General features: G+C 38.5%; 1 non-coding gene across 1 annotated transcript; it reads left to right on the top strand.

Moving 5' to 3' along the window:
- Positions 1-13,636: 13,636 nt before the first annotated feature.
- LOC145950996 (small nucleolar RNA R71) lies at positions 13,637-13,743 on the top strand. Its single transcript, XR_014428822.1, has one exon. It is a non-coding gene; the product is annotated as a small nucleolar RNA R71 (small nucleolar RNA).
- The last annotated feature ends 459 nt before the right edge of the window (positions 13,744-14,202 follow it).

The raw sequence follows: 14,202 nt of genomic DNA, 5'->3' as shown, positions 1-14,202 counted from the left end.
AAAAACGCTTTGGACCCTCGCCATCTCACAGCGAACCCAGTCGTACCCAGGAATACCTAGAATGAGGTCTGCTGGCGGCGCCACCTCCTTCTTCTTCCCAGCGGCGGCCATCCCGGTAGCCGTCGCCTTGCCCCGCGCCCTACCTTTACCCTTGGCAGGCGCGGAGGAACCAGCACCACTTCCACCAGCCATTAAAGAAACAGAAAGACTCGAAGAAGATTTGGAAAAAAAAAGAAAAAAGAAAACGGCAGAAAGGAAGTACCTGGTACTCCTCCTCAGAAAACAACCCTAACAACGACGGGGTTACCGGAAACGGCGGTAAGAACGGGGAGAAAGGAGACGAAGGACGAGCAGAAGGAAGAAGGCAAAGAGAACCAATGTGCACAAGAAGTCGAAAGAGTGAAAAAAGAGTAAAGTGAAAAGGGAAGAGGCGCGAGAGAGAGAAAAAGGTCCTTCCCAAATTCAAAACGGCCACGCCACGTGTTAGCCTAGGGGCAGGTCTGACGCCACATTAATGGAAAACCATTATGAAAAATACGACCCATCATTGCATAACCTTCATTTCCCCTAGTGCACTACTTGCACGTTTCCGGGAAATGAACAGTCACGAAACATGACACCTCAACAAGCAGGCGTGCGCGAAAGGTCACTACAGTCTTCGGAGCTCGGGGGGCTAGTGTACTATCCGCATCGCCGCACCGAGCTCGAGCTCGGCAATTGCAGAGAACGACATCGGACGCACTTTGCATGACGTCAGCTCAGCGCTTAAATAGATCATAACTAATCTCAAGAGATCTCGGTCTAGACGAGATCCGCTATCCAATCATATCATATCATATCATATCTTATCTAAGGCCCAAGGCCCAATGCAACCCTAACTCACACTAAGGTACGTGCATTACTTATACGAGACTCGCACTCATACAAACCCTAACTTTAGCATTGGAGTCTCTTTTGCAGGTACCACCCCCATCTTGGAGCACCAACGTACCCGTGAAGGAGGCTCACCAATCTTACTCGGAGAATCATCCCTACGGCAGATTTACGGTAAGAACATCTTCCATTGGATTCCTATAAATTCGGACTAAAAAAAGAAACTCCTAAAAAGAAACAAGAATACAAGCATTTTTCATTTCTTAATCTACTAGTTTTGTCTTAGAGTCATGTGTAGTTGTTTTTCTTGTCATTAAATCCTTGTTGTGCCTTTTTTATTTTTGAATCTAAATGTGTTAACCTCTGTTCATATATGGTGTCATTGTTGGTTGAACATTAATAATTCTTAGAGTGCTCATAAATTGATTCCAATGCATGTTGTTAGACCTAACATGTTCTAGAGTCAATTTTTTGTGAACTTCAATTGCTATTTGTTTCTTAGCAATTTGTGACTAGAAATTCCTTGTGTGTCTTGTGCTTGTTTTGAAAAAAGAAAACAGAGTTAGAAGTGTATTGAAAATGAAAATCAAAGTGTACAAAAGTTAAGAACAAACTAGTATCAAAACTAGTAATATTTTGTGGTTGAAAATTTTGACTAGTACACTTACACTTCTACTCTTCTTACTTCTCTTTTCTCCACCACTTGGAAACCTCTTTACTAATTGTGTGGCCTCTGTTTTAAGTGCTTACTCTCTGTATTCAAAGAAAAGAAAGAAAGAAAAGAGACAAAAATATAAGAAAAAGAAAAGAAAACAAAAGAGAAAAACCTAGAAAAAGAAAAGTGAAAACAAAACATCATTAGTAGCACTTGGCCTTGAAATTTTGTGTGATTTTTCTTGAGGTTTGCTTGCTGTCTAGTGGTTGGAAAAACACTTTTAAACCTTCAAAACATTAGCACAAATTTTGTTTTGGTTTTTGTAATCCATTCTAGTGCCATTCCTAGGACTAATCTTTTGTGTGCTAGCTTTTGAAATTAGCCTTTAATTGTTGTTTTGTGTCTTCTTGGCTCTCTTTGTTTTGTCACATAAATTCCTACAAGAGTGTAGCCTTTTCTAAATTGTGATTTTCAGTTTTCATTTCTTGGCCTCTACTCTCTCTTGATTGATTGTTAAGCCTTGGTGAGATATAATACTTTTCAAGCCATTACACTTGGAAGGAAGGGCTAATTGAGACATGTTGGGTTAATCTCAAAGGGGTCTACACTTGAAGGAGATTGAGGTACAAATAACTTGAGTGAAACACCTTAGAAAGGCTCACTTGTTTGTTCTTTTTGCAGCCAAGACTTGTTTTAATTTTTGGGTCAAAGTTAGAGACGGATTTTGGAAGCAAATTAGTGACGAATTTGAAGAACTTGGTGACGGATTTGGAACACTTAGAGAAGGATTGGTGGAGACCAATTTGGGACGTTTCACTTGACTCCAAGGCTGTCCAAGCTTGCTTCCAAACACCCTTGGTGGAAGTTCTTCAAGCATTCTTGATTAGTTTTGTTTCCATTGTTTTGTAACTTCTTAACCCTACCTTTAGGGATGGCAAATATACCCGTACCCGCGGGTAATACCCGAACCCGTCCCGAATTTGACGGGGAATACCTGGTTTGACCGGGTACGGGTGCGGGTACGGGTACGGGTATGTACTTACCCGCCCCGTACCCGTACCCGTACCCGTCCCCGTTTTCATTTTTAATTTAATATTCACTTTCAATTTAATTATATTAAAAAAAATTAATATTTTTTATGTGTGATTATTTATTATAATATGAGATAAAGAAATAACCTAATTATAATTATAATATAATAAAAAAAAAATTAAAAATATCATTTTTTTTACAAAAAATAAAAAATAAAAAAATTGACGGGTACGGGTATACCCGATACCCGACGGGGACGGGGATGGGGATGAAAATCTATACCCGACGGGTATGGGGACGGGGATGGGGATGAGTTTAACTTGCGGGGACGGGAACGGGTATCATGAAACCCGTACTCGCCCCGCCCCCTTGCCATCCCTACCTACCTTGGGTTAACTTTTAGTTTCCTTTGTTAAAACAAACCTACATTTAGGAGTGGTTGTTTGGGAAATTGTTTAAGTCCCACCACTTCCTAAATAGTATTAAATAAAGGTTCATAGACACGTTTAGTACTTGTGGAAGGGTCCCTAAAGGCTTCAAGTGCCATTTGGGCTTCCACTAGGATACGCCTAGTTTTACTTGTTTTTCATACTACGTTTAGAACTTGTGGAAGTGTCCTAAAAGACTTCAAGTGTCACTTGGACTTCCACCCTAGGACCCTACGACTAGTATATGCTCTACTTGCTTTCCTTTTACTTGATTAATTTCTAAGTTCGTTCAGAAGGCTTCCTTTGCCTACTAGGGGTTTCGTGCACACACACACAACTACTTGACTTACTTGTGTGAAAAATTTGTTTTGTAAGAAAGGTATAAGGAAGTTTAGTAATTTCCACTTGAAAAGGCTTGGTTATTAAGTGGCTCCTTGTAGCTCACCTCCCTTGATAGTGAAACTTGTATACTTAGACCTCCAAGTACTTAGTATTACACCAAAAAAAAAAAAATCTTTTGTGAAAATCTTTATCACTCACTTTGCAAAATTCTTTAAGATTTGTGAAAACCTTTCTCTTGCAAAAATGAGTGATCATTCTCATGAAAGTAGTGTGCATGGTCATCATTCTCCTAGGAGTCATAAAAGCACTAAAGATGAACTTAGAGAACTTAGGAATTATATTAGGAAAAAAGAGATAGAAAATGAAAAGAATAATGAAACTATATTGTTGAGTAAGCTTATGGTGGGGGGTGAGACTAGCAAACCCCATGCTAATGAGGGTCATGGGCCTTCTAAGCCCAAAAGACATGATGGTGAGGGGCCTTCTAGGTCCCATAGGCATAAACATGAAGAAGGATCATCTAGGTCCAATAGTCACCATTCACACACTCACCCATCCTCAAGTGAAGGGTTTTATAGTAGTCACCATGATGATGGCTACTATCAAAGACCCCCTAGGCACCTTAGGCCTAGGCATGAAACAACCTCTTCTAGAGAACCTAGGTTTGACCTTCCTCCCTTCTATGGAAAGGACAATGTTGATGATTATCTAGATTGGGAGATGAAGGTTGAATAACTCTTCACTTGCGACAATGTGAGTGAAGAGAGAAAGGTTCCTATGGCTACCCTAAGCTTTCAAGGGTATGCCATGTATTGGTGGATTTCCCTTGAAAGGGAAAGAAGAACTCATCATGAGCCTCCAATTCAATATTGGAATGAGCTTAGAAGTGCCTTAAGGAGAAGGCACATTCCTCCATATTTTGAGAGGGAGTTAATGGACAAGCTCCAAAGACTCCAACAAAGAAACCTTAGTGTTGAGGAATATAGGCAACAAATGGAGTTTCTTATGATGAGGGCTAGAATTAGGGAAGAGGAGAGAACCACCATAGCTAGGTTTCAAAGTGGCCTAAACCTAGAGATTAGGGATAAAGTTGAACTACTACCCTATAGAGACCTAAATGAACTAGTTCAACTTTGTGTGAGAGTAGAACAACAACTTAGGAGAAAGCCTACCCTTAGGAAGGAATCTACCTCATACCCCTAGAAAGGACTTCAAGAAGGAGGGTCAATCCTCCTATTCAAAAGAAAGGCCACTAAAAGAAAAACCTTCCGATGAGCCTAGAACTAGTTCTATTAAGTGCTTTAAATGCTTAGGGAGGGGACACATAGCTTCCCAATGCCCCACAAAAAAGACCATGATCATTAGGGGCAATGAGATCCTAAGTGAGGAAAGCACTTCATCTTCTTCATCATCCTCAAGTGAAGAAGATGCTAGTCTTAGTTCTAGTAAGGAAGCACCATGTGAAGGTGACCTATTCATTGCTCAAAGGTTACTTACCAACTAACCCAATGATCAAGACCAATCACAAAGAGAGAACCTTTTCCATTCTAGATGCAAAATTTTTAAGAAAACTTGTTCTCTCATTGTTGATAGTGGATCTTGTAATAACTTTGTAAGACAAAGATTGGTTGATAAGCTTAACCTAACTACTATAGCCCATCCTAAATCTTATAAACTTCAATGGCTTAATGAGGATGGACCTATAGAAGTTAAGGACCAAGTAAATGTTCCTTTCTCCATTGGAAAATATAAAGATGAAATTTTATGTGATATAATTCCAATGGATGCAAGCCACATTTTACTTGGAAGGCCTTGGCAACATGATAGGAAGGCCATTCATGATGGTGTTACAAACAAAATTCGCCTAGTCCACCTAGGCAAGAAATACACCTTGACTCCTCTTTCACCTTCACAAGTGTTGGAGGATCAAGTATTTATGAAATCGAAAAAAAAGAAAAGAGGAGAAAAAGAAGGTTCTAGAGTTGGAGGGTAGTATCTCCTCCAAGGAAGTTGTTCCTAGAAGTCAATTTTTAATAAAACATTCTATCAAGAAATGTCTTCTAGTTGAACAACCTCTTCACCTTCTTAATACTAAAAAGACACTACTCTTGGAAAAGAGTAAGGAGGATAGTGTCTCCTCTAAAAATCTTGTGCAAAAGGAAAGTCATTTTTTAATTCAAAATGATTGCAAAAAGACTTTTCTTCTTCACAAAGATTTTAACTCTTTTTCTACTGCTGCCACAACCTTAGAGCTTAAGATCCACAACCTAAACACTTTTGAAAATAAAGGATCTCAAGTTCTTAGTCTTGTGAAGAAGGAGTGGACTTCACCTAGTTCTACTTCTTATGCTACTTCTTTGGTGGTTCCCAAAGTAGACAACCATTGTCTATTTAGGACTTCTCTTTCTTTAGTTATTCTAATAAAGCACCCAACCTTTGGTTTATATTGTTTATTAGATACATCTTATGGTGTCTTATTTTCTATTTTTGATCTTAAGGGAAGTTCAAACTTCTTTGAACTTAATTTTACTACTTCCCTTCAAGACCAAATTAGATTCTATGAATTTTCTAAACTCTTTACACCCTCTTCCATGATGTATCTAACATATATTATGATCAAGGGTTGTCTAGGTAGTTTCCTTATTATATTCACTTTGTTTTCTTGTAGAAGCCTAGGTTACTACATAGGGTACTTTAGGAAAGATACCTTAGTATGTAGGAGTACTTCATTAGTTTCTTATAGTTTTAGTACTTTAACATTTTTAGGATTTAGTTTTACACTTAGACTACACTATAGTGAGGATCCTATTCTTATGCTTAGAGAACCCATCCTTCCTAGTCTAAGAACCCTTGTTAGGACTATAGAAGGGATTCCTCATAGGGTGCACTTTGACATGTATTATATGCATATACCATTACTAATGCTTTGTTTCTTATTTTTGTAGGTGATGTTATCCTTGTGGAAGGACCACGGGATTTGAGGACAAATCCTTTCGAAGGGGGAGGGTATGATGGAAATCTAATCCCCAAGGATCCCTTTGTAAGAGGTAAGACCAAGAAGGGTGAAGGTTGATCTAAGGAGGCTCACACTTGAAGACCATTGGGCCTTTAACTAGGTCCATGGTTAGGAGGCTAGAGGAGGCCTCTTTTTAGTCTCATAGTCTGTATTGTACATACATTGTATAGTTTGATTTCTTGTACCTTGTATATAGTAGATACTTGTATAGGTGTATTTTTGCCGTTGTATTTGTGAGGCACTTTATTTCCTTTATTTACTTGGACACTTTGACTCCATTTAACCTAATCTAGAAATACACTCTTTTCTTAGTTTTCTAGTAGTAGGATTGGGAGTGGCATTAGCAAGCTAGAGAGTGTAACTAGCAAGCTAGAGAGTGTTACTAGCAATTGGGCCTAGAGATGGGCCTAGGCAAAATTTTACATATTAGACTCATTTTACTCCTAATTTTTCATAGATTTGATTTAGCTAGGTTTCATTCACATTGGATGGACCTAACTAAACCAAATCAACATTTTTTCAAAACCAGTTGGAGTAAAATAAAGTCCATGAGCCGCCCACCTTGATTTGTGTTCACATTGCTTGTTCACACTCAAGCTTAGAAGCTTGAAGCACAAGCTTCTCCTTAGCTTTCTTACCAAGCAAGCTAAGTGAGTAACTTGCTCTCCAAGCCTCTAGACCATGGATGGTTAGCTAGACCTTACCATGGTTCCTAGTGAACCATGGTTAAGGCTAGCTTGCTCTCCAAGCTTCCTACTCCTATATTTTCGTTTTTCCTTCATTGTAAAACACTTTTGGGTGTATTGAGATTTCATTTATGAAATATTGTTCAGATTTCTCTCTTCTAAAAGTCCCTAAACCTCTTTGATATTCATCCAATTCTTTTATCCCTTCACTAGAAGAGTGTGGTGAGAATTGAATAGGCTTATCTCTTCATCAAGGAGTGGCGCCTCTTGGGAGAGTTCTCCACCAAACCGTGGTGGTTCTAAGGTCTCCTCCTCCATTGGAGACCTTAGCAAAGCTTAGGAAGAAACAAGGAGCCGAAGATCTAGGGAGGAACTTGAAGAGGATTCACATCAATCCGGATTCTCCAAACAAGTTTCCATCACCTTCTTACCATTAATAAGTCTCCTTCACATGGGTAAGTTTCTTCCTCGGACTCTAAAACTTCTTCTTCATCACTCGAAGATGAGGAAGTAGCTTCATCAAGGCTACTATAGTGATCTTGGCCCCTTAAAATCATGGTTTTCGTTGTTGGGCATTGAGAAGCAATGTGCCCACGGCCAAGACACTTAAAACACTTGATGTCACTTGTTTTAGCATCTTTGGAAGGTGCTTTAAAAGAAGATTTTTCTTTTTCTTGCTCTTTTTCTTTGGAATAAGGTTTGGAAGAGGGGCCCTCCTTCTTGAAGTTCTTGGAATAAGAGGGAGTGAAGTTGATGTGTGGAAAACCGCAAGTGTACGGTTGTCGTCAAGTAATAAATATCGAATCACAGGGACTACGTGTTTGACCTAGAATTACTAGTATTTTAATTTGAATTTTAAAACAGATAGAATTTTTGTTTTGAGATGATAAGATCAGATTTTATGGTAAAAGAGATAGTAATGCAATTAATGAATAAGATAAAACTTTAAGATAAGATAAGGAGATTTCCTGGAATCTAGGGTTCGCACAAAGAGTTCCAACATTATTGAATTATTATTTTCATTAATTAATTCTATTCCATCTTGAAGGTAGTCTTAACCTAATGTAATCCTTGCACCTTCTCAGGCTACGAGGACGTGTTTAATTAAAATTAATCTCTACTCTCGTGATAATTACGTTCAATTAAACCCATTAAGATCTTTGTTAATCTATTGCTCCTCGAAAGCTTAAATCTACTCTCGTGATTTAACACTCAAGTCTGTTCCTTTAGGTTCCGATAATTAGGTTCTCCTCTCAGTTCATCCCTAATTATCTATGATTATGAAAATTAAGATTAAGTGTTTATCATAATTATAATCAAGTTCTCCTCTCAGTTCATCCTTAATTAATGTTATTATGAAAACAATGATATTAAAGTTCATATATAAAATATAAAAGAACAAATCAAGAATTGGAATAAATTTAAGAAACTGAATAATGCATTAATAAAGAGGTTCTCAGAGGCTAAGCCCTGATCCCAGAAAAAGGGAAACTACTCACAGGAGTTCATAGTAGTTCTCCAAGAAAATAAGAATAAAAGAAAAGCAAACCTTAGAGTCGATGGCACAGGCGCCCAACCTTCTCCCAGTGTCAAAAACTAAAACTCTCTCCGGCCAAAGTCCCGGTTCTAGGCTAACCTAATCTAATTTATAACCTAAAAGGGTAAAAAGGTAAAACTACCAAGATAAAAATTACAAAGATAAAATAAAAATAAAACATAAAACTTAAAAAGCTGGGACGCGAAGTGAATCACGGCCGTGACTGATAATCACGACCGTGATCTTCTCTGGAGCACATCTATGAAGGGTCAGTGGCGTTCACGGGTGTGATTGGGAATCACGGCCGTGATTTTCTCTGGTGAATCACGGGCGTGATTTAGAATCACGGCCGTGATTTTCCCTGTAGCTCAGCATTTCCTCTTTAATTCTTAAATCTTGATCCTGCTCAGAGAAAACACAACACATACCAAGAAAAGCATAAAATAGGAAAATGATATAAAAATTTATTAAAAACATGAAAGATATGCATGATTATGCTATGAATTCTTGTGAATTAAAGTGCTAAAATATGAGTAAAATACACAACATCAAATAACCCCAAACTTGAACTTTTGTTTGTCCTCAAACAATAATTAGCACTTTGAAAAAAAGTCATCAAGAATTAACTGAGCATTTAAAATCTTCACTCTTAGTCTCACAAGGTCCAATTAGAATCTTAATCTTTCATTACTAGCGCCAGCTCTTAGTTTCTAAGAGTTTCATGATGTCAAATCTTGTAAAGCTCATTAGTCAAATGAAGATAATTTAACAGAAATAATTTTTCAATGCTTGTGACACAAATAGGGGTAATTTTTATTTTTGTTTTTGTCTCACCTAAAACATTTCCCCAGTAGCCAATCAGTGTAGAGAGGATGATAATTTCAAGAACACGTAGCCTCAAAGGGGTGCTAGCTATTTTACTAAACAATTCCCCAGTAGCTAATTAGTTCCCTTAGTTTTCTAAGGTTAAGAATATTCTCCCTCTAACCTATGACCTCAAAGGGGTGCTAGGTGATTTTTTTTTTTTTTTTTTTTTTTTTTTTTTTTTTTTTTACCCCCCAAAAGCTTTTAAGCACGAATTAAAAAGAATTTATCTTCAAGAGACTATTTTTATAATTCTCGATCATTTCAACCCTCAATACTAAGAAACAAGTGCTAGCCACAAAACCAGCTAATTTTTCAACCTTTTGTTCTGAGACTTCAAGATTCAATTCATCACATTCAGTGTTTTCAAAGACGAACAATTTCATTAAAAATATTTACTTTTCAAACACAAATTCAAGTTGGGATTAACTGAATATGTATATATGCATGAATTTTTTTTTTTTTTTTTTTTTTTTTTTTTTGCATGAATGAATGAAATGCGTACATCCTCCTAACCCCAAACTTAAAGATTTGCTTGTCCCGAAGCAAAGAGCTAATGAATGCATGATAGATTATTTTGACAAAATTATAAAATGCATGAATATGCAACCAACCTACAACAGAAAGAAATGCTTGTCCCTAAGCATCAGAGTAAAATAAGGAATAAGAAAGATCTCACTGTGGTGGAAAATCATCTGGATACCGTTGAATGTGCCATTGATACATTTGATCAACCATGTAATTATAATGCTGCTGGCGTTCATCCATTTGTTTGAGCCGGTTATCCATTGATTGAATAGCTGCTAGGATAGCAGCATTGTCCACCTCAGGTCCAGGATGTAGAGGGGGTTGTTCAGGAGCTGCTTCCTCATCTGCAGGAGCCGCTTCCTCAGCTGCTGGAGGTAGGTCCTCTAATGGCTCCAGTGGAAACTGCCATGTAGCCCGGTTCTTCACGGTGTATGTTGGATTTGGTAACTGGTGGTGCACTCCCGACTGGGTTACTACAAAGTAGTATTTATCATCTTCATCTTTCGCAATGCAGTTCATAGAAGAGCAGGTAGCAAAATTAATAGTACGGCTTCCAGGGAGTGGTTCTAACTGGTCCAGCCAAGCGTGATAGCCAAGGTGTTTGGCTATAGTGGTAATGAGGCCGCCATTCACAATCGCACCGTGGCTGGTATTGGAAATACTCTGGAACTGTCGTGCCAAGTGACTGCCAGAATCAATAGGCTCCTCTCTGTTTTCCATCATAGCCCATAAAAGTAAAAGGTCGCTCAAACGAACCTTTCCTTCAGAATCACCTCGGGCCAAAATAGTAGAGGCAATAAAGCGGTGCATAATACGGATGGCGGGATGGCGGAAAGCAGAGGAATTACATTTTCCAGCGACCCAATTACTTGTACCTGTCAAACTATACCAAAAAGAACCAGGGTTGAAAGAACTTGGGGTTCTTGTGCTCCCTCCAGTGGGAAATCCAAAAATATTATTGAACTGAGCCAGGGTTAATTCGTGTTCTTGGTTAAACATACGGAAAGAAATCAAACCTTCAGAACAATTTGGCCCAGATAATATTTCCGTGTGGAGAGAGCTCAAGAACTCAAGAACTAGTCGAGGATAAACAACATCATTATGCATGGTAGCAAAGGTTGTCCACCCAATGTTAGTTAACATGAAATTGATATCAGCACGTAAACCCAACTTACGAATAAATGGGAAGTCGAGATACCTGGTGGGATGGATAGTGCGGAAGCGTAATACCTCGTTCCGCTCACGCTGTTCATCGTTCCGATAGAACCTCGGAGGAAGGTGCGGAATTTCACTTGCTTCTTCCTCGTAACTGTGGGTATCGGAAGCGGTGGAGGACGAACCAACGGTACGGGTGCGCTTGGGAGCCATGGATGAACGGAAGGAGTGAATGTGGGAGGAAGAGGGAAGAAGAGGAAGAAGAAGTGAGAAGCTAGGGTTTGGGAGAGAAGAAAAGAGAGAATGGGCAGAGTTCGTAAGTTTGAGAGAAGTGAGAATGTAAAAGGAGGGGGAAAAATATATAAGGGAAAGGGGAATTTCAAAAATCACGGGTTGTATCGGTTGAGCCTCAGCAGGGAATCACGGGCGTGATTGGAAATCACGGCCGTGATTCTCTTTGTGAGTTTTCAAAAATTCAAACAGAGGAGATCACGCCCGTGATTTATAATCACGGTCGTGATTCTCTCTGGAGTTTTCCAAAAAATTTTCCAGAGAAGATCACGCCCGTGATTTAGAGTCACGGTCGTGATTCTCTCTGGAACTCTGAAATTTTTTTTTTTTTTTTTTTTTTTTTTTTTTTGGAATAAAATTAATGAAATGCGTACATCCTCCTAACCCCAATCTGTTGAAGGCTCAAGAAGACTTTCTACTAGAGGATCTTTTTCTTTACACGGGGGACTTGAATCGATCAAGCAAGCATAATTAGGTTGAATCCCCTCAAGATCTATGTGCTTTCCTCCAACTAGAAAATTCTCCAAGGGATCCCTCAAAATAGATCTCATGACTTCTTCCTCCATGTCTTTAGGCAATATATCAACCCTGCAGCAAATATTTTCAAGAGAAGGTTGTCTAACAGATTTAGCAATATTAAATTCCATTGTTTCATCATTAATGGATAAGGACAATTTTCCATGTTTGACATCTACTATCACGCCTGCTGTAGCCAAAAATGGTCTACCTAGTATGATTGGTATTTGTTTGTCCTCTTCCATTTCTAAAACAACAAAATCTCCCGGAATTAAAAATTTACCTATCTTAACTGGAACATCTTCTAAAATTCCTATGGGATATTTTATAGATCTATCTGCTAACTGGATTGACATTGCTGTAGGCTTTAATTCTCCCATATCTAATTTCTTGCAAATTGATAAAGGCATTAAACTGATACTTGCCCCAAGGTCACATAAGGCTTTTTCAAACCTTAGATTTCCAATGAGACAAGGTATAGAGAAACTACCAGGATCCTTAAGTTTTTTGGGCAAATTATGATGGATCAATGTAACAGTCTCTCTATCATCCAATTTCCTTCGGTTAGCTAAAAGATCCTTAAGAAATTTAGCATATGTAGGCATCTGTTGTAGAGCTTCTACAAATGGAATGTTTACATACACTTGTTTGATCATATTTAAAAATTTTTCAAATTGTCTATCAAGTTTAGTCCTTGCTAACCTTTGAGGAAAAGGAATTGGAGGGTGATAAACAGTTTGAGGCTTTGATGAAGATACTTTTTCTTTTTCTAATCTCTCTTTTTCAGGTTTTTCAACCATAGGAGAAGCGTCTTCATCAATCTCAATATTATCATTTTGATTAGACACAGGTCCGTCTAATTTCTTCCCACTCCTTAAAGTAACAACATTAACATTTTCAGCTGGGTTTGCAACTGTTTTACCTGGGAACTTACCTGGAGAATTGTTTGAACTAGGCATCAACTGTGCAATTTGATTTTCCAGCATCTTGTTGTGGAGAGTAATATTCTCAACCTTGACAGCAAGGTTTTGAATAGAATTTGCCATTGAATCATTGGTCTGTTTTTGATTAGTGATAAAATTCTCCATAAGGTTTTCTAATCTTGAAACACTTTGTTGAATTGAGGGTGTCTGTACTGGATTTCCTTCCCCATTAATGAAGTGATTGGACGGACGGAAATTAGGTTGCTGATTGCTACTTCCTTGAACTGGGTTATTCTTCCAAGAAAAGTTAGGATGATTCTTCCAACCAGGGTTGTATGTGTTGGAATATGGATTACTCTCCTCTCTTCGAGGAGTGTCATAGAAATTATGAGAAGCTGCCACTTGTTCAGTAGTATCTTCTTTTTCTCCAGTAAAAATTGAGGTACAATCTACTGCAGTGTGCCCTTGTTCCCTACAAAGGTCACATACTTGATTTGTAGCCACTGAATTAACCTTAGCTTTTTCCATCTTGTCTAATCTTTGATTAAGAGTATCAAATTTTGCTAAGAGTAACTCAATATTGTTCACTTCATATCGTCCCGGAGTTCCTTTCCTTGCTGTGACTTCTCTTTCACTGTATTGGCTGTGATTTGAGGCTACATTTTCCAAAATAATCATGCAGTCATTAATAGGTTTCCCCATGAAAGATCCTCCAGCTGCTGAGTCTAATATCATGGTGCTTTGTTGGTTCAATCCTTCAAAGAAAAATTGGATGGTAAGCCAACGGTTGAAGCCATGTTGTGGGCATGCTTGAAGATATCCTTTGAACCGCTCCCATGCTTCATAAATAGTCTCTCCAGTGCCTTGTTGGAAGTTAGTGATTTTCTTCCTCAATTCTTTAGTTTTAGAAGGAGGAAAGAATTTCTCAAGAAAAGCTCTTTCACATAATTCCCAAGTTGCTATCTTTTCTCTAGGCACTGTTCTTAGCCACACCTTTGCCTTATCTCTCAAGGTGAGTGGGAATAAGCGGAGTCGCATTCCATCAGAAACTTCATCATCAAATTGCTGGGTCTCACAGATTTCCAAGAACCCCTCTAAGTGGTCATTAGGATCTTCTGATGGTAGTCCTCCAAAGGTGTTCTGTTTGAGCATATTCACCAGAGAAGCTGGTACAGTAGCTCCAGTTTGCATCTCCCCTCCAGGTATCCCACGAGCTATGGGTGCAGAGTAATCCCGAAGCGGTAAATTATCTCGTTGTGCAGCCATGTCAAATTCTCTAGAAAGGTTTCTTTTCCTTCTCAGGAGAGTTCTTTCAATCTCAGGATCAAGTGGTGTTGGTTTCCCAAGACGTAGAGA

The sequence above is a fragment of the Cajanus cajan genome, chromosome 8 (genome assembly GCF_000230855.2).
Source record: "Cajanus cajan strain Asha chromosome 8, NIPB_CcT2T_4, whole genome shotgun sequence".
Lineage (NCBI taxonomy): Eukaryota > Viridiplantae > Streptophyta > Magnoliopsida > Fabales > Fabaceae > Cajanus > Cajanus cajan.
Note: the sequence above shows the minus strand (reverse complement) of the source record. Positions and strands in the feature narration are given on the sequence as shown.